Source organism: Bombina bombina, chromosome 11 (assembly GCF_027579735.1).
Source record: "Bombina bombina isolate aBomBom1 chromosome 11, aBomBom1.pri, whole genome shotgun sequence".
In the NCBI taxonomy this organism is placed as follows: Eukaryota; Metazoa; Chordata; class Amphibia; order Anura; family Bombinatoridae; genus Bombina; species Bombina bombina.
This window is the reverse complement of record NC_069509.1, coordinates 45,354,951-45,381,427: the sequence shown is the minus strand read 5'-3', so window position 1 is coordinate 45,381,427 and position 26,477 is coordinate 45,354,951.

Genomic DNA, 26,477 nt, shown 5'->3' with positions numbered 1-26,477 from the left:
AGTAGAGCATAGTATTGTGCTATAACCAAACACACTAGTGTTTATATTGCTCGCTTTCAGCAATTCCATTATTCTACATCATATTCAATAATATTATTTAGGTCTTGTTGTTCCAGATCATTGTTTTAAACATTCCCTGGTTTTAAATATTCTAATAAAATTATTATGTTTTAATATGTGCTTGTGAACACAGTTACACTAACACTGTGTATCTATGACTCAATATTTTTTTGGAATTCTGCGAGTGCTATAAGTGTATTCTTATTGCAACTGGTGGCAGTCTTTCCACCAATTGTTAATGAATTAAACTTTTGTCTAATACACAGCACCTCCCTGCTTTAATTATTTTTCTATGATATAGCAGAGTGTATAGTAATTCCTTGAGGTAGTTCCATTGGTTTCATTTACCACTTTTAAAAACCTGTTTAAAGATTTGAGATCCAGAAAAGGGCTGAAAATTCTCTTCTTCTTATGAATAATGAAAATATTGGAATAAAACCATTAACCCTCTGCCAAACCTGGGAATAGAGATAGCACTCCCATAAGTTCTGGATCGAGAACTAAGTAAAGAAAAATGCCAGCTTTTACTGGGTCTTTTAGCACATAAGACAGGAGGAGGCCTTGACAGTCTAATATGTACCCCTGGGAACCCAAAGATCCTGGGCAGTTTGTGACCATGCTAAAAGGCTTAAACTGTCCCTTAACAGAAATGTATTTGGGTTAAATGCCATACCTTCATGCAGGAAGAGGAGTAAGGCTTGTTATTCTGCTTGGCCATGTTCCAGATAGCATTGGGGTTCTAGTAAGATCAAATGAAAACAAGCTTTCTTGGGGAAGGGAAAGATTTTTGATTCCTAAACTGAGAAAGGAAGCAAAACAATTATTTGGTTTATGATGTCCTCTAGACTGAGTGTTTAGGTAAAAAAAAACTTCCTTTCTGCCAGTTACTGTGGAAAAAGCTGAATCCAGACCATGTTTTCCTGGAAAGGAAGAGATAAAATTTTAGCAATTTCAGCCACAGGTTTATGTTGCTCAATACTGCTGAAGCCATAATTGTAGCATTAAGTTTAATATATATCTATAAAGGCATCACAAAGAAAATTGTTCAATGTTTTTTAAGAGCTCCAAACAATTTTAAAGATCTTCCTCAGAAAAAACATCTTAAATTAGATCTGACAAAAAAAATCACACCTAAGAAGCTGCAGCTACATACATTATGCCAATAGCTGGTTTAATAGCTTGATGTAAGGCCTTTCTATGGAAGGATTTCAATTTTCCATTGATTGAATCACTAAAATAAGTACTATCCTATATTAGTTATCTTAGTTAGAGTGAAAATCATTCCATTCACCTCTGTAATATGTTACCAAAGCTCTATACTAGAGGCAGGAAAATGGAACATTGTTTTAAACCTAAAAGATGGAGTAAAAGAGAATTCCCTGATTGGCCCATACTTCGGAAATAATTTCAAAAATGGCCTCAAGAACAGGGAATACATCTTAAGGCTTGGCAGAAGAAATAAAAATCAAATCAAGTTGCTCCATAGAGTTTTCTTCAGTTGGTTTAGGATCTTGTAACCTAAATTACTTTATACCTTTCTTAACAGTGAATAAAGATATTTCATCTTAAACATGGAAGACGTAGGGGTAAATTTATCAATTGTCGGGTGGACATGATTTGTTGTAGCGAATCATGTCCGCCTGATATTGCTAAATGCTGACAGCATATGCCCCCTGCACATTCGCAGCCAATCGGCTGCTAGCAGGGGGTGTCAATCATCCTGATCATATCGGGATTATTGCAGTCCCGCTGCTTTTTAACTTACGTTTCCGGCGAACCGGAAACTTTATGTGTAAAAAGCAACATCCGCTGCTTGTTAAATCTACCCCGTAGTCTCTATGTCTTGATCAGTAATAGAAACCTGATCATATCTCACCCTCAGAAGATATATCTGAGGTGACTGGGTCTAATTCTTTAAGAACATCCTGAGTTAGTCTGATCCTTGGTTGATCAGAAAAAAACAGATAAATCAAGAATAGGATGAATTAAGACCAAGTATGTTTGCACATACTTGTAGGGACATGGCCGCCAAAACTTCAGTAATTGATGAGTGCATGGGACCTATTTATAAAAGGCCTGTTGGACATGATCCAACATTGCGGATCATATCCGACAGACATCGCTGAATACGGAGAGCAATACGCCGCTTTAGACCGCTGCTCCATAATTTGTGTTTCTGGCGAGTCTGAAGGCTTGCCAGAAACACGGGCCCTCAAGCTCCATACAGAACTTGATAAATGGGCCCCCATGAATTCTTTAATCCTGAAGCAAAATCTGTCCCTTGTACAGAAGAGGCACAGGGAGGACAGATTCATTTAGAGGGAAAAAAAACAGCATTAGTTTTCATAATGCACAACGTGATCCATACCAGAATTGCAAAGCTTAATTGAGTAATAGTAATAAACTTGCAAAATAGACACAGTTTGGATTTAAAATTAGTGATCAGAAGATCTACCCTCTAAAATATCTTTTTTTTTTAAAACATTTTTATTAGATGTACAATATTACAAAAACATAATAATATATAATACAACATAAAACAAAAAAAAAACATTTACACATATCTTGTCCAGAGACAGAGCTCCACGAGAATTAGTTATACATCGAAATCCTAATACTTATTGTACATCTGATACCTTATAGATATTCTAGACATTATCGGGTACCACCTTCCAGACATATACCTATTTATCTAAAATATCTATAGCCTATGTATCTCTAGGCGGTACCTTTGACATTAATTGTATTCATTAATAGCTTATCAAATGATGCACCCTTTGGAGTTGCTACCTGGGTGAGAAAGGAAAGAAAAAAAAAACTCTCACTCCCCCTCCTCACATATCCCCAACCACCGGTCCCCCCCAATCTTAATGAATGACACTAAGGTCACGCCAACCCCCACTGTTGCGGCAAGATATTTTTTAATATAAGTAAGATAAACTCAGGGGCATTTTGTATAGGCAGGATAAATTGGATTTGTGTCGAAAGTGGCCATTCCCTGATTAAATTTAACCGTTTAGAAAAAAAAGCTTTAAGTCTTTTTTCAGTGCAAGGTTTAATATTAAGTAGCTCGATGGTCATCTGTGTATTCATACTATTTATTAATTCTTTGAAGCTTGGAGGTTCAGCAGCCTTCCAATTTTTAAGTATTATATTGCGTGCTACCATAATAGCTAAATTTATGAGGAGTTTATCCTCTTTAAATTCACAGTCATCATAAAGCAAAAAAACATTGGCTGGGGAGAGGGAAATTTTAACACGTAAGAATTTGTTGAGCCAGAATTTCACTTTCCCCCAGAATTGTATAATTTTCGGGCAAAACCAAAGACAATGAGTAATGTCAGCTTTATCTGCTCTACATTTATAACATTTACATTGTGTTAGTATATCTGCCCATTTATTTATTCTGTCGGGAGTTAAATAATAATTATTCAGTAATTTGAATTGCGATTCCCTCCAGCTACAAACTACCGTAGCAGATTCCATATTAATAAGACATTTTTTTAACATCTTGTGTCTGTACCTGAGGAAAAAACGTATTCAAATAAGTTTTAATATTCTCAAGTTGCATTGCCCCAGATTTAGACATCAACATGTTGTACCACACTGAGATTGATCTTTTCCCTCCTTTATAGAGTTTAAGTCCTGACTCTATCTCCTGCCAATACCACTCTGTACCATATAGATGACATTGTTGATAAAAATAGCTCCTAGTTTGTAAGTATGCATAGAAGTTTTTCGTCGATAAATGAAATTTAGTCGCTATTTCTGCAAATGATTGTATATTATCTGTATCCTCTTGTTTAAGCTGAGACCAGTATACTAAACCTTTGTCTTTCCACACTTTATATACCTGGTCATATAAGCCCGGGGAGAAATCAGACATGCCCACTATTGGGCAATAATGGGATATTCAAAATTGTTTATTCAAGAGAATACAATATTTCTGTCATGCTACTATAATATTATTGAATGTCAATAGTTCACTGACATTACTAGGAATTATTTTCCTATCAATATGAAGGACTGCCTTGAGGTCAAATGGGGTTATCTCTGACTCAAGCTTATAATATGTTACATAATCCCTCTTAACCAGCCAGTCTACAGCAAATTTGACCATTGCCACCAGATTATAATATTTGATACACGGGAGCGCAAGACCCCCTTCTTTCCTACGCTGTAACAATTTATTCATTGCTAATCGAGATTTACTATTGTTCCATAAAAATTGTGCTACTATTTTATTGTATTTGAGTATATCTGCCTTCACTATAAATAATGGTAAATTTTGTAGTAAAAACAGGATTTTGGGGAAAAATATTGTTTTAATTACCATAATCTTTGCCGATAATGATAGCTTACACATATTCCATTTCGCTAATTCCTGAGGCAATTTCTTAAGTATATTCTCATAGTTGATTTTGTACCAATCATTCGGATTTTTACTAATATTCAGAACTAAATACTTTATCTGATGAACCTCTTGGAATCCATGCCTAGTATAGCTCTATAAGCACCTATTATATTTAAGCATTTCGGTATACTTTCCACGGTATTATATAGAAAAAGGATTATATCATCTGCGTATAATGAGATTTTCAGATTATGTTTACCAAGTCTGATACCTTCTAGTTCTTGTCTTAAGAAAATTGCCAAAGGTTCAAGAGAAATATTAAATAGTAATGGCGATAACGGGCAGCCTTGACTAGTCCCTTTTTACAGCGTAATATATTGTGATAGTTCTGAGTTCACCAGGAGTTGCGATCAAGGCTTATTATAAATTAATTTGGTCAGGTTAAGTAAATTTCCTTGAAGGCCAAATTTATTTAATAGCATTCAATGCTTTTTCTGCATCTATTGCTAGCAGGGCCATATCTCCCCTACTTTGTTTCTTGTTTCTCAGATTTTTATTATAGTAGTATTCTAAAGTTAGTAATACAAATCTAATGTTTCTTACAACATTCCTGCCTGGCATGAATCCTGTCTGATCCTGGTGTATAATCTCTCAGAGAACTTTTTTTAGTCTTTCTGCAATAATTGCCATCAACAACTTATAGTCTACATTTAAAAGAGAAATTGATCTATAAGTCCCTAAATCTTCCTGATTTTTACCTTTCTTATGAACTAGCGTAATTATAGAATCAGCAAAATATTTTGACTGCTTATTATTGTTAACATAACACTAATTAAACAGATTGCCTAATGTGTCTACCACCTCTTGTCTGATAATTTTGTAAAATTCAGCCGGAAGTCCATTCAGACCCGGTGCTTTATTGTTTTTCAGCTTTTTAATAGCCGCTATAATTTCCATTTCTGAAATTCTTTGGTAAAAGGGACACTGAACCCAAAATTTTTCTTTTGTAATTCAGAAAGAGCACGCAATTTTAAGCAACTTTCTAATTTACTCCTATTATCAATTTTTCTTCGTTCTCTTGCTATCTTTATTTGAAAAAGAAGGCATCTAAGCTTTTTTAGTTTCAGTACTCTGGACAGCACTTTTTTACTGGTGGATGAATTTATCCACCAATCAGCAAGGACAACCCAGGTTGTTCACCAAAAAAGGGCCGGCATCTAAACTTACTTTCTTGCATATCAAATAAAGATACCAAGAGAATGAAGAAAATGTGCTAATAGGAGTAAATTAGAAAGTTGCTTAAAATGTCATGCTCAATCTGAATCACGAAAGAAAAAATGTGGGTACAGTGTCCCTTTAATATTATTGAGCGCCTCCCTTGAGATTTTTGGTATGTTAATATTTTGCCAGAATTCCTCTTTTGCTTTTTCATCAATTAACTCTGCTGAATATAGCTTTTGGTAGTACCTAAAAACGCCTGTCTAACTTCAGAGGCCTGCGTATAATGTCTATCCCCTTCCCTTATATTAGCAATTATATTCCTTTTCTTTTTGAATTTAACCAGCTTTGACAAATACCCAGCAGAGATACCGTGAGGGCCCTGAAAAAGTGCCCTAGATTTCAAACCTTCCATAGCCCATTTCCGTTTCAAGAAGATTTCTCTTTCACATTTTGCCTGTTTGTATTTATCCCAGGTATATGTCTGGGAATTACTAAGGTAGAGGTTATATGCATTCTTTAGTTGATTCGCTAGCTGCATTTCCCGTGCCCTATTCTTCTTTTTTAACCTGCACATATATGCCAAAATCTCTCCCCGGAGTACAGCTTTCCCTGTTTCCCACAGAATCTCCGGTTTATCTGCATATGTAACATTGTTTCTTAAAACGTTTTTCCATTATTAGCTAGCCAATTGCAGAATTTACTATTATTGCTCATATATTTTGGGAAGCAGAAATTATTTCTTGGAATTTCCTTCCTGATTTTTATCTTTAATCCTATAATTGTGTGATCCGATAAAAGGATCTCATTAATTGTAGTGTCCATATCCCATTTTAGTAAAGATTTGTCTACTAGAAATAGATCTATTCTGGAGAAATTTTTGTACGCTCTCGATTCACAGGAAAAATTATGCTCATCAGGATGTTGTAATCTCCAAATGTCTTTCACCTCGAGTACTTTTAAAAAATTTCTAAACGATTTTGATTCTTGCCGATACACTTGCATATTTGTTTGCCTAAATCTATCAATAGCAGGGTTCAGAGCCATATTAAAATCCCCCAAAACTATCATGTTTTATCCCCGTAGGGGGAATAGTTTTTTTCTCCATTTTACTCCAGAATTCTTTGTCATATTTGTTTGGCCCATATAGGTTGCAAAAAGACCATATACATTTGTCTATTCGTAGCTGTATAATAATGTAACGGCCTTCTGGGTCAAGTTCACTTTTAATTATCTCATATTCAAAATTTCTATGGAACAAAATAGCTACTCCCCAACTGCGTTTATCACATGGTGTTGCAATAGTTTCTTTTATCCAATTAACCTTAAGTTTTTCTATTTCTATTGCTTTTAAGTGGAGTTCTTGTAGGAACATAATGGGGCCCATTTATCAAGCTCCGAATGGAGCTTGTGGGCCCGTGTTTCTGGCGAGTCTTCAGACTAAAGACCGCTGCTTCATAACCCTGTCCGCCTGCTCTGATGTGGCGGACAGGAATTGCTGGAAATCAACCCAATAACACATTGTACATAACCAGCAAAGCTTTTTCTGTTCACCTTATGTATTTCCCTGTCTATTATTTGCATATTTAAAATCCTTCTTTACTGCCTTTTAAGCCAGGGTAACTTTGGGGATATAGGAACCTATCCTTCCTTGTTATAAATGACAACTATACAGCTGTAAAACTTTTGCCTGCCATGCAGGGCATATATACTGTGCCAATCTAATGCCTGCTCCTACCTTCTAGTGTTTCCTGCTTGCATATTCTGGCTTTGCATCTTTATATTATTCTCCATAAAAAATGCTTTGGCCTCTTCACAATTATTTAGTATAGAGGTATTACCCTCAATGTCTTCTATTACTATTTTTGCTGGGTATCTTAGACTAGCTTTGCAATTATTCTTAATTAGTGTTGTACAAAAAGGGGCCATAGATTTCCTCCTAGCTGCAGTTTCCATGGAGAAGTACATATGAAATATGTATATTTGGGTAGAGGCTATCATTAGCGGATTATGTTTTCTATACGCCCGCATTATCTCTACTTTCTCTTGGAAGTTTAGATACTTCACCATAACCATTCTTGGCCTTGTGTACCCATCCTGGTATTTTATATTAGATCCCATTCTATGTGCTCTTTCTACCTGGAGCTTCCCACTTTGCACTGACATTCCCAGTAAATTAGGTAGTGTTATAGCAGCAAATGTTATTAGATCTTTATATTCGTTAACCTCTGGTAAACCCACAATACGAATATTACTGCGTCGAGATCTATCTTCTAGGTCCTCGACTTTGCTTTGCAGCACTTTTATTGTCTCTAGAGATATTTTATTAATTATCTCCTGTGCGTTGCAAACGTCCTCCAAGTTCGAGACCTTCGTCTTGACCTCAGACAGATGCTGTGCAAACTGTCTTACTTCTGACGTAAGGCTGGCTATCTCTCTTCTCACTGTTTCAAATTGAGGCATTATCATATCAGCCATCTTCTAGGTCTTCGACTTTGCTTTGCAGCACTTTTCTTGTGTCTAGAGATATTTTATTAATTATCTCTTGTGCGTTGCAAACGTCCTCCAAGTCCGAGACCCTCGTCTCGACCTCAGACAGACGCTGTGCAAACTGTCTTACTTCTGACGTAAGGCTAGCTATCTCTCTTCTCACTGTTTAAAATTGAGGCATTATCATATCAGCCATTTGATCAATCATTACTTGAGAGTCAAATATATGGCTAGATTCTGATATGTCTGTTTTTTTCAGTAGAACTTTCCTGCATTAATTTTGCTTTTTTATCCTTTTTTAATAGCATAGCTGGCGATCTTACTTTTACATTTGTGATGTATTTTTCCATACCCTTTCAATATGTGATTAGGATTATTATGGTGCACGTGAAAATAGTACTTATAGGAGGAAAGTGCCCCCCCCCCCACTTTTTTATTTTTTTATTTTGAAAGTGCTAAAAATAACAACTATTTTTAGTGTAATTGCCTTGCACCAGGCGTGAATCCATGATACCTCCCTTTGAGGTTAATTTATAATCTATCAAACACAACTCCATTATAGTGAAGAAAAGTGGATATCTATTTAGTGAATATAGGGCATAGGGTTTAGACATCTATTTCTTTGTGACAATGTATTGTATAACAGCTCAGTTTAAATATATACAATGCACAATAGTTTAGTAGGAAAGCATATAATTTAGCCTAGATTAGTAGCATCAATTATTATCTTATTCACCAGATTGAGCTAATACCCTGAAGATTTACAAGCTATACTCTTTTAGTGAACATATTTTAACCTCTAGCATTTTAGCATTTTGTTCTTAAAACTTAAACACCTTTTAAACAGGCCACCATCTCTAACTTATATCTAATACATCAGCATGACTTTACCAGAAATAATACAATAACATTTCCTTCATGCCAGAATTCTTATGCAATACAGCACTATAAAATTACAAAAGACACTACAATGTTTGGGAATACTTATATCTAGACACTCGCTGCATTTAATCAAACATTCAAACAACGTCTCCTTTATGTATGTAGTCTGTCTTTATCATTCCAAACAGATGGAAACTCCCTGGGGTTATAGCAAAATCCTAGTAACTTGTATCTTTTCCAGGAAGCAATATCTCTTTTTATCTCTTTTATAATACCAGCATTCCTTTCATAAATTGTAGTTAAACTTAGCCCAGCAGGCAGGGATAGCTACAATCAATTAGCAACCTCATGGATAGTTAATTAATCCAACTTTGCCCATCCACTATTATATGATTTTTATATTTTTATATTGATAGTTCTCTGTATCTCCCTTTATATACCCTTCACATCCAGGGATTATGCCTCTCTTATATGCAAGTACCTTGCCCGTGTGGCATAAAGTTTTGCAGCGAATATCATGAAATGTGCCATGCACACTATACTTGCGGTTTGTGTCCTTCTTTTTTTCCACCTAGACCGCTGTTAGACTGTACCGCTGGTTGGTCTCCCTCAGGACACTGCTCCACTCGAGACACCTCCGAAGTGGCGTAGACACCTGATGCTGAAGCCTCCCTCCGGATACGTCCGTTGTCAGGGTTGTAACTTTTCCAGAAGACACCTTTACACCACTGCAGGATTTCCACCTTCTTTGGAAACTGGCAGGCACAACCAAATAGATTAGGCACCTGGATGTGGGTTTTATTGTGATAGCTGGTATCGGCGCCACCCGATAATTGCGGCATTAGAACGGCTTCCTCTGTGCAGCTGGACACAACGATCCTCCTCCTCGGGTAGTTAGAAAAAAAAAAATGCCAACAGGAGCTAGGCTGCAAAGGGACAATCACAAACGCTCTTTCATCTCAGAACCGTGTGCACAAGATGCTGACGTGCGCGTTGATTCACCGGAAGTCCCGTCCACCCTCTAAAATATCTAAATGCATAGATGTCCCAGTGTGCTCCATAATATGTGCACAAAAACACAGACAATAAATACAAAAACTACAAAATAATATAATTTACAGTGCAAACATATATAAGGACATAGGTGAACTATAAATAAACTGTATCTCTGGAAATTAAAGGGACAGTCTACACCTTAGTCATTTTAAAGTCTTACCTTAGATTAAACTGCAAATAGCCTCTTGCACCTTTTCTATATTATGCAGCAGGAATGGTAAAAAAGTTATTTTAAAATTAATATTGTTTCTAGCCACTCTGAAATGTCTGCCAAGCTCTGCCCACTGATGACATATTGATCTGGACTGCATCTAAGCATCCAATCACAATAGGTTCACTAGTTGGATTCAACAGACTGTCAATGCTATTCAGCAGAGTGCCTGGCAGCCCAGATGGTGATGTCATCAGTGGGTGGAGCTTGGCAGACATTTCAAAGTGGCCAGAAACAATATTCATTTTAAAATATTTTTTTTACTGTTCCTGCTGCATGATATAGAATGGTATGCAGAAGGCTATTTGCAGTTTAATCTAAGGTAAGACTTTAAGATGACTGAGGTGTAGAGTGTCCCTTTAAGGTAAAAGTCAGAGAGAGTTAGGAGATGGAAAACAATTAGAAATAAAGGATCCTCTTTGTGAAAATGAATTAATAAGTAATTAATAAATAATTAAATCATAAATACTTTAACTTGACTTAATAGTATTAGTGCACTGACAGAAAAAAATATATTTCAGATCATAAAATATTAAATATTGATATAAATCAAATGAGTAGTTGCATTTAAAAAATGGCAGTTAAGTAGAAAAGTCATTGCTGAGGAGAACAGTTAACAAGAAAATAAAGTGCAGTGTAAAAATAAAAAGAGAATAACCCTTTATACAATAATTACCATTCTGTGATATGTCAGCCCCAATCTAGAACATGCTGTGATCTGAGATGTCCTCACAGAAAATACAATGGCATCTACTTATCAAGCCGTCAACTTACCTGCATTCGACGGCACCAATACGCCCGCCTAAGTTCGCCTAACATCGCTGCCGCGGACCTGAATACGTTCTCCAAAATTACCAAAAAAAGCTGTCAAAAAGCCGCGCACCAAGTACGGGGCGATGAGCAGCAAACTGTTGTTAACTAACAGTCATTGATCTCGCTGCTCTTTGGCTTTTTCCCAGCTTTATTGGTACCCTGTCACTAAACACCCACACTATACTACACTGTTTTATCCCTAAACCACCCCTCCTGGAGCGCACCATCACTCGAATAAAGTTATTAACCCCTAAACCGCCGCTCCCAGAGCCCACCGCCACTCTAACAAATGTATTAACCCCTAGACCGTCGCTCACGGACCCCGCCGCAACTAAATAAAGTGTTTAACCCCTAAACCGCCGCTCCCAGAGCCCACCGCCACCTACATTAAACTTATTAACCCCTAATCTGCCGCCCCCTACACCGCCGCCACCTACATTATATTTATTAACCTCTAATCTGCCCCCCCTACACCGCCACCAATATATCAAATGTATTAACCCCTAAACCTAAGTCTAACCCTAACCCTAACACCCCCTAACTTACATATAATTTAAATAAATCTAAATAAATATTCCTATCATTAACTAAATAATTCCTATTTAAAACTAAATACTTACCTATAAAATAAACCCTAAGATAGCTACAATATAACTAATAGTTACATTGTAGCTATCTTAGGGTTTATTTTTATTTTACAGGCAACTTTGTATTTATTTTAACTAGGTACAATAGTTATTAAATAGTTATTAACTATTTAATAACTTCCTAGTTAAAATAAATACAAAAGTACCTGTAAAATAAACCTAACCTAAGTTACAATTAAACCTAACACTACACTATAATTAAATACATTAAATAAATTAACTACAATTAAATACAATTAAATACAATTAAAGTACAAAAACAAACACTAAATTACAGAAAATAATAAAATAATTACAAGAATTTTAAACTAATTAAACCTAATCTAATCCCCCTAACAAAATAAAAAAGCCCCCCAAAATAAAAAAAAAAGCTCTACCCTACTCTAAATTACAAATAGCCCTTAAAAGGGCCTTTTGCGGGGCATTGCCCCAAAGTAATCAGCTCTTTTACCTGTAAAAAAAGAGTACAAATACCCCCCCAACATTAAAACCCCCCACCCACACACCCAACCCTACTCTAAAACCCACCTAATACCCCCTTAAAAAAACCTAACACTAACCCCTTGAAGATCCCCTTACCGTGAGAAGTCTTCACCCAACCAGGCCGAAGTCCTCAACGAAGCCGGGCGAAGTGGTCCTCCAGACGGGCAGAAGTCTTCATCCAAGCCGGGCAGAAGAGGTCCTCCAGACGGGCAGAAGTCTTCATCCAGACGGCATCTTCTATCTTCATCCATCCGGCGCGGAGCGGGTCCATCTTCAAGACATCCGACGCAGAGCATCCTCTTCTGACGACGTCTTCTTCAACAATGACGGGTCCTTTAAGTGACGTCATCCAAGATGGCGTCCCTTCAATTTTGATTGGCTGATAGAATTCTATCAGCCAATCGGAATAAAGGTAGAAAAAATCCTTTTGATGCAATCAGCCAATAGGATTTAAGTTCAATCCTATTGGCTGATCCAATCAGCCAATAGGATTGAGCTCGCATTATATTGGATGTTTCCAAAACAATACTTGTGAAAGTTTAAAAACATTTTAGAAAAGGATTGGGAGGATGGCATTACTTACTAAGAATAAAAATAGTCTGTTACCATTCAGGTAAGGTCTGGTTGGCCTAAAGGTTCAACTAATAATATGTGGTATAGGTGCTAAGTAACAGAAACACAACATTGAGTAGCTGTCAGTTAGAGAAATTGAACAAAGAAATTGATAATATATTAGCACTCAGTAAGACCCTCAAGTAAATTGGAGTTTAGAAAAAAAAGTCACACAAATTAAAATGTAAAACTTTATTGGAACGTATTTAAAACAATGGGTGTATTATTAAAACGAAAATGCTGGCAAGTAAGAAATCCAGTTATAAAAAATGGTTGAATTAGGGAAAACACTGGGTGACTAATAGAGGTATCAGCCACTGACTCTGGGCAACAAAATATGTGTAAAAAATATATATACACAACCTCAAGAAGTAGTGTTATGAATGTAATAAGGAGATTACCCAATTTATAGTAAGTGTGAATGGGTTTGAAACGATGACCCCAAACAGAGATGTATCTCAATTTAGAGGGAAATGTCCATTCTAATGGGAATATAATAAATTGCAAGTAAACTTATAGTGTTGGTGCACTTGTAATATCATTTCTAATGGGAATATAATAAATTGCAAGAGAACTTGTAGTGTTGGTGCACTTATAATAACCATATACAGGTTTATTGCCTGCATTAATATCAACACATGATCTGCTACTTATAATTCCCACTTTATCCTTATAGCTAAATAATGGTATTATGCACAAGTAATTAAATTGTGGTGGTACAGGTTTCAGGCTAAACGCTTAGCTTACACATCATACTCCAATAATTTAAAGTATTCGACTTGTAATTAAGTTAGGTTGAATAACCGTGCTCTAGTGTAAACTTGAGAATTTCAATATATAATAATACCAAAAATACAGCCTTCTAATCACTTGTTTCAAATACTAATGGGTATATTTTACGAAATCACTAATTATATCCCAGGCTTGCTGACTGCTGTACTATATATTGCGGAATTGAAAGGCAAAACCTCAGTTCAAGTGTAGGAAATTTGCACTAATCACTCAATTATAAAACAGTTATATGTTGAAACACAGTTTAAATTATATATTAATATAGTAACATTGTCTGAGTAATTGATACAAAGTGTACCAAACACTAGATATTAGGAGTGTTAACTTGGTGTTTGTATAACTACTGCGGTACTTGTTAATATATCACTACAACTGTGTTTAAAATCACTGTTAGCGCATTAAATTAAAGCAGGGGTCTCAATAAGAGGTTTCGTATAAATTATGGTTTATTGCTGCCAGTCATTTAAATATTCTCTGCACATTATAAAGGAATTATATGTCTACAATTTATGCTATGAGCCATGCTAGTGATACGCTCAGTGTGCTAGATAAAGTCAGGCTATTCGTTATTAGCTTAGTGCATTGAACTCTACTAGTACCCTAGTGCTGGATAAACCCACAAATTACTGCTAGCAAGTTTTTTTTTAAATTTACAGAGCTCCCATCAGCTCACTCTCCTCCCTTTAAAAGTTTAAAAACAACCATAGCGATAGAAAATTGTTGCACAGTCTGACCATCCTGACAACGTAAAAAATGCACTTAGATGGTTTAACAATGGTGCCGATGGAAATGGATTACAACAGATTCCTGTGAAAGTCATTATTTTGTGATCTCCTTTAAAAAACAGATTTAAAAGACACTAAAAAGTTTGGTCCAGTCACATGGAGGCCTATTTACTAAAGGTCTTGCGGACCTGATCCGACAGTACGGATCAGCTCCGCAAGACCTCGCTGAATGCAGAGAGCACTACGCTCTCCGTATTCAGCATTGCACCAGCAGCTCACAAGAGCTGCTGGTGCAACACCGCCCCCTGCATACTCGTGGCCAATGAGCCGCCAGCAGGGAGGTGTCAATCAACCCGATCATACTTGATTGGGTTGAATTGTGGCGTTCTCTGTCCGCCTGCTCAGAGCAGGCGGACAGGGTTATGGAGCAGCAGTCTTTAGACCGCTGCTTCATAACTGCTGTTTCTGGCGAGTCTGAAGACTCACCAGATACATGGGCCCTCAAGCTCCATCCGGAGCTTGATAAATGGGCCCCATGGTGCTGGAGTGACAAGCCTTTTTGTGTTTACTGGGTGCTCACAATGTAGCATAGACAGGATTAGTAGGGGGAAGCGTGGGTACAATAAAATACATCTTGGTGGCTAGAAAAATGTCCTGAAAATAGTGCTTTTGTGAAGGGATGGGGTACAGAGTTTAATAGTGCAGAAAGAAAAATAAATAAAGGGACTTGTAGCTAGGAACCACCTTGTTAACCCATGAGTTAGCTGGGCTGAAAAAGAAACAAAAGGCTTTGTGTCATTCACTATGCCATTTTTAGATGGTGGGGTCTTGAAGTGACTATAAAAGTATGCCTATCATGTCAACTTACCTATGGATTTCAAATGGTTAATGAGTGTTGAGGATGGATTCTAATTACAATAGGTTAATGTCACTGATATAAATGAGTATTTCTTTTTGCAGATCGAACAAAGGGGTTATATGAATAGAATTCTTCTATAACCTTAAGAGGTGTGAATGGGCTATTGTATCAGTCAATTTCAGGAGACATCCCTGTTTCTATTTAAAACTCAGGAACTTAACACACGAAAAGTCCTTTTTGGGAGTTTTTTAATGGAAAACTTGTTCATGACAGCAAGCTTTTTAACATATACAATGATAATGCATTTTGATCACTCAGGAAACCCGGTAACCAATTCAGATGGAAAGCCAAAAGCCTTATCAGTAGCAAACCATTGATAAATTCTGATCAAGGCCAATATATGGAATATCTTACAGTCATGGCTGTATGTATTATTAAAAAGAAAAAAAAAAAACATCTAACAACCATTAGTGATTTTTGTATACTCAGTGATTTAGGTTGTACATCAATAAAGTGCTTTTGCTAATTCTGTTCACGAATTACATTTTTACGACACTTTATACCAATTGAATACATTACTTTTAGAATTGTTTTAACCTCTTAACACATATTAACATTTAAGTGTATTATTTAAGGCATACTAGTCCAATGTATATGATATTGTCAAACATATTCACTTAAGAATTAACTTCTTCTCCATGTCATTTCTTTAACTTAGGAATTGGAAAACTTAATTTCAATTGAAAGACCTGACAAACATAGTGAATCAAGGTCACTAACTATATCTGATTTTTATTTCTTACAGCTCGACCACTTATTAAGGTATCTAATAAACTTATTACTAAGAATGAGTATAGTAAACTCCAATGCATTGCCTTTGGGTTTTACCCACCAGACATTGACATCAAATGGCTTAGAGATGGTGAAGTCTTGAAGAATTCTGTTTTGGGTGAAGTCCAACAAAATCCAGATGGTACCTGCTGGGTAGAGAGCTCTGTAACAATACCACCTATAGATAATCACAGAAATGAGACTTTCTCCTGCCAAGTCCAACATTTGACTCTTAAAATGCCTATTCAGGAAGACTTCAAACTGGATTACAGAGGTGTGCATCTTAATCTACTATTATACATTTGATTTAAAAATGTATATTGTATAATGTTGTGTTTTGCGGCAACATAGGTATGGTGAGATAAAACTTCCACAAAGACACTTTGATTATATTTCAGTGAGAATATTCAGACAAAGTGCTGAAACTCTACAGGCTGTAGACCTGAGTGGTCACTTTATAAAGTACTGGGGCGGGTATGGTCAGGTCAGTCATCTCACAGGCAGATTACAGACTGTGGGGCCTATTTATTAAAGGTCTGTCAGACCTGATCCGACAGTGTGGATCAGGTCCGAGAGACCTTGCTGAATGCGGAGAGCAATACGCTCTCCGTATTCAGCATTACACCAGCAGCTCTTTGGAGCTGCTGGTGCAACGCCACCCCCTGCAGACTCACGGCCAATCAGCCGCCAGCAGGGGGTGTCAATCAACCTGATCGTATTAGATTGGGTTGAATTGTGACGCTCTCTGTCCGCCTCATCAGAACAGACAGACATGGAGCGGCGGTCTTTAGACCGCTGCTCCATAACTTGCGTTTCTGGTGAGTTTGAAGACTCGCCAGAAACACGGCCCTCAAGCTTCATTCGGAGCTTGATAAATGGGCCTCCATGTCACTAACTCACTATATACAGTACTGGTGGGTTAAACAGTGTCACTATATACAGTGAATTTTTTTGGGGGGGATAGGGGGGTAGGGGGGCCTTTCTTAGATTCTTGCACCTGGGCCCTGTGGTTTCTAGTTACGCCTCTGATGGTCTGAACTCCATATATCAGGGCTACAGCAAAACCTTCTGGTGGTTTAGTAAGATAATCATCAGGCTAGGATCTGGTAGTTCTGATTTAAACTCATGGCATAGTCATGACTCTAATAAAGGTGGTTAAGAAAAACACTGTAAATGAATTCAAGAATGCACAAGAAATGCATGACAATATGCAACAAATTATTTAACCTTTTCACGCCGTTAGGATGGAATAGAACATCCTAGCTGTTTGGCTGTCTTGAAGCCAATGGCCTTTCCAGGTTGCGATCACGGTCTGGAGGGTGTGCCTAGCGTCATAGGTTTGCCCCCCTGACCCGATCCCATCATTAAAATCTTGCGATCGCAGGATTTCAATTTGTTTACATAGCAACGTTGTTCCGATGTAGACAAATTAACCCTGTGATCAAAGGGTTAAGCTTCTGGAAAAGGGATATTTGATAAGCCTTTTGGTTCATTTCTACTGTCAAAAACTGTGTTTATGTTTTACGGCACACAGACCTAGGCTTACTAAATGTACCTAAACATGACCAGCAAATTAAAGCCTTGGACTGTAAAAGTGTATAATAAACAGGTATATGGCACAGATTCAGGGATAAGGAACACAGATACTTAAAAGAAATAAGAAGGTTAAGTGTAGTGTCTCTCAGGAATAACCTTGTCTATTACAGTATACCAATAGGCATAATACTGTTGCATTAATAAATGCTCAGCCCTTTACTCTGAGCCAAGATAAGACATTTGAGTTAGAAACAGTAGTACTAAAATATAGGTAAGTACAAAAATTAATTATATATAGAGTACATATTTTACATTTTTTTTAATTATTAAAAATAACTCTATTTGACAGTAAAAAAACAAAAAAACAACAATAAGAAAACAGTAACTTGGAAATGGTATAACAATATAACTGTCAAGAAAAAACCCTTTACCATGCTTGATTTATATTGTTGGATTAGGCTTAAAGGGCCATGATACCCAAATGTTTAAGCACTTGAAAGTGATGCAACATAACTGTAAATAGCTGATAGGAAAATATCACCTGAACATCTCTATGTAAAAAAGGAAGATATTTTACCTCAAAATGTCCTAAGTATCCACACCCCATTGTAAAGGGCTTTAAGCAGCATATCAGTATGCCTGTCCCGGAACCAGTAAGGGAGTGAGCCTCATGCACACTCATATTATTTCCCTATTCAGTTTAAGGAAGTTTACTATGAAATCTCATGAGAGTTAACTGAAATCTCATGAGATCACAGTAAAAGAGTTCATGACCTCAGCACTGCTGATCCCGATTGGCTGCTCTTCATTTCTTCATTATTTTTTTATTTTTTTTACCTGCAGCTGGGCAGTAACTGAAAGAAAACTTTTTACAGAATACTTATTCTGCTGAGCTGAGGAGATTGTGAGGTAAAATATCTTCCTTTTTTACATAGAGATGCTCAGGTGATATTATCCTGTCAGCTTTTTACAGTTATGCTGCATCAGTTTCAAGGGATTTAGCATATGAGGATTATGTCCCTTTAAGCCTGAAAAATCACATCATATAATATATCATGTAAGTTGTTGAGACAAAGGGAGATGTTTAACGCACAGTTTATATCTTTCCGTATTCTGATTTACCAGTAGACAAAAAACTCGGCAGATAGTAACCATATTAACCAATTTATTAAATGCCAGGGGGACATGATTCGCTGTAGCGAATCATATCCACCCGGCACCGCTAAATGCCGACAACATACACTGTCGGCATTTAACATTGTACAAGCATTTCTTGGGAAATGCTTATGCAATGCCGTCCCCTGTGCATTCGCGGCCAATCAGCCACGATCAGATCGTATCGGGATGATTGCAGTCCACAACCTAAAAGATGGCAGAGAAGTTAAGGTGCAGCGGTCTTACGACTGCTGTTTCTTAACTTCTGTTTCCGGCGAGCCGTAAACTACGGGGGTAGATGGCAGCTTCCGCTGCTTATTAAATCTACCCCGAGGTCTCAGATGTTAGAAAGAAAAGGCAGGCAAAGGACTTTAATTGAGATACATTCATAAACGTTTATATATATATATATATATATATATATATATATATATTTCTTTGTGCACATATGTATCTATGTATCTATGTATTTACAGATATATATACACATATAAACGCATAAATACATATATATATATATATATATATATATATATATAAAAAACATACCATCAGATATTTAAAGAAACATGTATTTATGAATAAACAGAACATATTCTGCTATGTGAAGACCATTGGAATGTGAAATATTCATATTTTCATGTCAGGTTAGTGCACTTGAGAATATGCGATCGGGTTTCCACTCGAGTAGAGTGTTAGGTTATTTTTATTTATTTTGTATTACTTTTCTTGCTCTATTTACTTCTATGGGGGAATACGTTAACATGGCCGTGATATTCTAACTTTGGCTTTTTGTGCACACTGGGTTAGTGCATGAGCAAAAACTTTTTACCTGTGGCGTGCAAAAAGCTTACTTCTGGCGGAGTTAGTGGGTGAACTTTACTAGAGCATTAAACACTCGTAATCTGGCCCTTAGTGTTTAATATCCGTTTAATTTGTTGTGCCTCTGAAATGAAGATGATTCCAATATGGGAAAGAATCAAATACCCAACAAAAATAAAAATAAAGATTATAATACAAATCTTTTTTTGAGTAACTTTTTTTTAATGAGAAATGAGCAGTGAATCACTTATACAATATTAATTGCTTTGAATTGTATATGGAAAATGTTTTTACAATATGACTCAGTTCCATAGAGTAATAGGGATCAACCATATAGTTTTTTATTCTATATTTATTATTTTTCCTTTTATATAAAACTATTTAATTTGGTTATCATATGGCAAACAATTCACGTAAAACATTATTTGGAATTTAGATTATAATTGATAACAATCAATTTTAATTGTTTAGTATTGATAGTTTTAACAATTTAATGGAAAACTGTGTGTATATATTTTTACATTTACAGTTGACGAGGAACAATCTTCCACACCAGGCAAAACAGCAGCCATTATTGTGAGCCTACTTTTAATAGTAGCTGTGACTGTGGCTGCATTGTGGTTTTTAATCTTCAAGAGAAAATGTAAGTGGATTAAATAGTTTAATATTTGTATTTGCATTTTTTCAATTGATTATTTTGTTGTTTATCAGTTTTCTGCAGAAAATTAATAAAAACATTTACGGTAAAAACATTGTTAAAATACTGTAAAACTACAGTAATATCAGTAACTCATTAGACCCACAAGAAATTGCCTCTATGACCTAACCAGTCTTGCAAACCGTAGGTCTTATGATATTTTAATAGAAAGAGCGCTGACTCTATATTCCGAAAAGATCTGTACTGCCAGAGCAAATGGCCATATGTTAAAAATTGGCTACGATTTCAATGATAAGTCCAATTTTCTGTCAGATGGTTTCAGTAGCAATTGTGAAAACATTTAAAAGTTGGCATAATTTTGAGGGTTGGGTGACTCTTAAGAAGCCCTTATCCCTAACATAGATGAAAACATATTTTTATTGCATCTTAATTCAAGCATAAAGTTCACAAAGGTACAAAATTGCAAAGTTAAACTTCATATTCAAATTTTCAATTACTATTTTCTAGGTCATGTTTTAAAGGATATTTTAGTTGGACATTGCCCTTAGAAGGGCATTTGGTAGGGCACTGCCCTAAAGCAAACATAGCTCTTGTGCCCAATAAAAAAAGCTCTATACTAAAAAAATCCTAAATTAAAATAACCTAAGTTTAAAAAAAACCTATCCTTAAAATTCATATTCAAATTTTCAATTACTATTTTCTAGGTCATGTTTTAAGGAACATTTGGTTGGGCATTGCCCCTAGAATGACATTTTGGTAGGGCAGTGAGCTAAAGTGAACATAGCTTTTGTTCCCAATAAAAATAAAAATAAATCTCTATACTAAAAAAAAAATCTAAGTTAATAAAAAGCCTATCCTAATAAACGATTGTCCTGAAAAGTACATTTGGTTGGGCATTTTTCTTAGATGAGTATTTGGTAGGGCAGTGCCCAAAAGTGAACATAGCTCTTGTGCCCAATAATAAAGCCCTATACTAAAAACAGTCCTAAGTTAAAAAACCCTATCCTAAAAAAGATGCCCTGGGAAAGGCATTTTGTTGTACATTGCCCTTAAAAGGGCATTTGGTAGGACCTTACCCTAAAGTCTAACAGCTATTTGGCCCAAATAAAATAAAAATCTCTATTCTAAAAGAACCCTTATCTAAAAACTAAACTAAAATAATATATATATATACACAGGTATATATATATATATATATATATATATATATATACATACACACAGGTATGTATATATATATATATATATACACAGGTATATATATATATATATATATATATATATATATATATATATACCAGACATTGTGCAGGAGAAGATAGTGCACTGATATCCTGTAGAATATGAAAAGTTGGAGGATTGTCAGTGCCCCCACAAGTGCCCATCCGCCCCAGTAATGCTGTTACTGCCATTAGGCTGTTGATGGAATCGATTCCCACTGCTGTCACCGGCTCAACCAACTTTTATAAAGATGCTTCCAGCTGTTCTAGCTGACCTGAACTCGCTGCTTCTCTATCTTTAAGTTGAGTTCCCTCCAATTCTAGCCATTATGACACCATATGGCCCCTAAATAAATAAATAAAAAATATGCTCATAAAAAAAAATTATGTCATGCACTAAATTTTCATCCCCTACAGGCCCGCGTTTGGTGCATATTTTTTTTAACCTTTATACTTTATGCTAGGTCCTCAACTTGTAATATGTGCAGAAGTTAGCATGGGCACGATATTGCTTATCGTGACCCGTACTAACTTTACCGCTTCACTTGTAATCTAGCCCATAATTAATTTATGATGCAAAAACTTATATGCAAATTCTGAATTTTATAGCACTTTACTGATGCCAACTAAAGATGAATGGGACTTGGGAATTATTATTTCAGCTGATGTAAAAGTTAGTAAACAATGCAGTAACAAGGCAAGAAAATAGATCACAAGTCTGGCCCCATCTTAGATATTGTATACTATTATGGAAACCATATATCCTGAGGCTATACATAAACTAGAAAATTTAAGCTACATTGTCTAAAAATAAAACAGAAGATAAATGTCATGGCCTTAATATGAATAGCTAAGTTGAGAGGAGAGAGGTGATATGATAGAAAACTTCAAGTATGATAAATAACTTAATAATATTTAAGATTAAAGAATTTTTACAGAAAATACAATAGCAAAACAAGTGGTCATAATCCAAAATAGTATGGTAGCAGGTACAGGAATAATCTGTTGATGCTTCTATACAAGAAAGGGCGAGTGATTCATGACTCTTGGTATTCATTGTTGAAGATTAAACCTAGACAGGCTTTTAGAACCTCATGAGTGTGCAGGTGTCTTTAGAACTCTATGGTAGCAATATTTGCAACAATGACCTTAGTAATGTTATAGAGTATTCCAAACAATGCTAGACTGCTAAAGACATGTGCACACTCCTGACGTTCTATGAGTCTCCAAGGTTTACATTTCAACAAAGGATACCAAGAGAAAAAAAACACATTTTATAACAGAAGTTACTTCTTTTTAAAAAATTGTAAACACTACTAAAACAATGAGCGTTAAAGGGACAGTCAACACCAGAATTTTTGTTGTTTTAAAAGATAGATAATCCCTTTATTACCTATTCCCCAGTTTTGCATAACCAACACAGTTATAATAATACACTTTTTACCTCTGTGATTAACTTGTATCTAAACATCTTCTGACAGCCCCCTGATCACATGACATTTTATTTATTATCTTTTGACTTTCATTTTAGCCAATTAGTGCAGTGTCTGCCACAATCCACGGGCGTGCTCACAATGTTATCTATATGGTTTACCTGAACTAGCTCTCCCCTGCTGTGAAAAGCAAATACAAAAGCTTGTGATTAGAGGCGGCCTTCAAGGGCTTAGAAATTATCATATGAGCCTTCCTAGGTCTAGCTTTCAACTAAGAATACCAAAAGAACAAAGCAAAATTGGTGATAAAAGTAAATTGGAAAGTTGTTTAAAATTACATGCCCTATTTGAAACATGAAAGTTTTTTTTGGACTTGACTGTCCCTTTAAATGTTGACTTTACTGTCTCTTTAATTAGAAAATACAGATATCCCAATACTTATAGGAATAAATTACTTCATAAAATCAGGAAGAACTGAAAGACAAAGTAAGGGAACACAAAAATAAAATAAAAAATAAAGTAAAGGAGAGTACTGTAGAACAGTCTTTTTTTTTAGAACATTGTGATGTAAGTTTATATGGATATATAGGTTAAATATTTTGTCTTCATAAGGCTTGAATGAAAAATTGGAGTTTGCTTCATTTTTGTAAAAGAAGATTTCCCCCTGTCAGTGTGATAATATTAACTGTGCTGCCATACTATCACTATAAGTAGAGTCATTAGGAGTGCTCCTTTGTTTCATGAGTTTATTCTAATTTTGGAAGCCATACTGTTTGTAAGATGTATATTGGTATAATGATGTATCCATCTGAAAAGCTCAAGTGGGGATATTAAACTCATGAGTATTTGCAGATTGTGGTCCCTTTAATATTTAGTAATGTTACTGTGAGAACTCTCTGTAACATAGTATAAATGTGACCTACACGGCAAATAGCGCATCTCACTTGTAGTGAAGGAGAACGCTAAGCCGTTGTATTTTCTGTGCAGCTTATCACTTGTTGTAGACACCCTGGGGCCAATTTATTAATGTGCGGGTGGACATCAGTATGTGAATTACACAAGAATAAATCATATTAATTGTACACAGTGTGAATTGTAATTTAAGTACGATGGATGTACAAAAACACCTAGAAATTCCTACTCATGCTTAATTCTTGTTTTTTTGTAAAATGGGCTGAACATGGGCGTTCCATAGGTGTGTATGAAGTTATTCGTCAAAAACAGATGCATTCAAATAAAGAAGTGAATGGAATATGCTATACACAGAAAGCAGCGCAATGCGATTTGTATTGGCTGAATGATCTCAATTTTAAAGTGTTCCCTCGTGCTCTTTGCTAATCTCCATCTAATTAGCAAAATTTCCCTTTACAGCGAGCTCCATTACTATCATAAGGAGTCATCTTGCCACTTACAGGAACTGCCCCTTTTTAAAATAATTCCACGAGGGCAGCCTCTGAGAGCATCGGCGTGAAAGCCACGTCTGATCCGGGGAAGTTTAGATAATCGGGCCCTTAGTGTGTAATGTCTGTTAATCCCTTACAGCCTTCAGCATGGACTGCATTACAGTATCGATGGTGGTTTTTAATGTTTATAAGTGTTTTGGGAGACATTATGATGCAGCTTTGGTCGTTCTCTAGTGTGTTTTAATTTATTTACACTCTTATATGTATAAAATTAATACAATAAATATTTTGTGTTTTCTTTCTTTTTTTTTTTTTTTTTTTTTTAAAAAGGTTTACACAGGTTTGTGGTGAGTGAAATAATTGGACCTATGGCATGGAAGGATGGTGATATGATAACTCTCAAATGTACAGCTTCCAAATGTGTTAAGGAGGCACAAGTGACATGGATTGTGACAGAAAGTGATGGAAGAAGAGTGACAATCTCAGGGGAACAGTTCACGGATGAAGAAAATGATACATTGCTCTTCAGTCATTATACTGTAAGCAGAGACAGATCAGTGACACACGGACTGCACAAGATTATCACTACCCTACGTTTTACATACAGTTTACCAAAGCACAAGAACATGATGGCTGTCTGCAAGTTTGATTGCGATGGGAAATTCATAAAAAAAAAAATTAAAAATAATAAGCGTAAGAAAAATATTTTCTATCTTTTTTTTTTTTTTCTTTTTATAAAGGTTCAGTGATTTAATATAGTTACACAAGGTAATAGTTACCCAAAGTAATCACATGGATAAAATGCTACATTGTCCATAAAAAGAAAGTGATTTTCTGGTTAATGAAAAAGAAAAAGTTCCCACATTTAAATGAGAAGAAAGACAACAATACTGTGAAATAGATTAGTAAACAACCTTTCATATATTAACCTGCGGAACATATTCCCTAAAGGACATAGTAATGCGCAAGCTTTTAAGAAGGTTTGTTTAGAATAACATTAGAATGGAAGAGACTGTAGGTTGGAGAGAACCATAGAGAATCCAGCCTTGACTATAGATATATGTCAAGAACAGGAAGATCAATGAACCCATTGGGGTAAATTTATTAAATGTCGAGCAGACATGATTCGCTATAGCGAATCATGTCCACTCGACATCGCTAAATGCCGACCCAACGGCCGCTAGCAGGGGCTGTCAATCATTCCGAACATATCGGATTGGGATGATTTCAATCCGCAACTTAAAATTGGTGGACAGGTTAAGAAGCATTTGCTTCTATATAAATAGAGCTCTTTATGTTTTCACTTGTCTAGCGGGAGTATTTGGCCTAATTATTATTCTACCCAGAGTACTCCTGCACCAAACGCACCATTTGTGGCTTGTTGTGTGAGCTTCTGAGCACTGCCACATATTCATCTTTAAGACCTAATCAGCTTTACCAGATTCTATTTAAATCTACACAGCTGATCCCCTAAAGAATAGAGGGGACAATGAGTGACCTTTAGTGAATAAACCATATCACAACCAACAAACTGGTGACACCATATAACACATAGAAGAATAACTCATAGTTATCAAGAAAAGTATTTCTCCTGTTAAAGGAGACATTCAACATTATGAAATGGTAATATAAAATGATAAATCACATATACAGTTATATATATATATATATATATATATATATATATATATATATATATATATATATATATATATATAAATATATATATATATAAATAAAACAACTCTGCAATCAACTTTCATTATTTATTTTATCCTCTTTTCCTGTAATTCTATTCTGAAATTTTGAGATTTTCAGTTCATGTTTGAAATGGAAGTACAGAACACTGTTATATTCAACACAGCCATTGGCTGAACACTCTAGTGACCTATTTATAACTGTCTCTAATTGGCCACAGCAGAGAAGGTAACCTAAGTTACAACATGACTGATAGCTCAGCATGCTAATGCACTGTGGCTGAGCTCTGTAGCAACCCAAGGGTTGCAGATTCGATCCCCGGTGAGGTCCACTCAGCCTTTCATCCTTCCGCGGTTGATAAAATGAGCAGCGCCTTGAGACCCTTACGGGTGATTAGCTGCACTTTACAAGTACCCAATACATACAGATTCATACATACATGGCAGCTCCCATTGTTTTATAGTCACTAAAATTTATTTTGTCACTGTTAAAACAGCTAATGAAACATTAAAAATACAT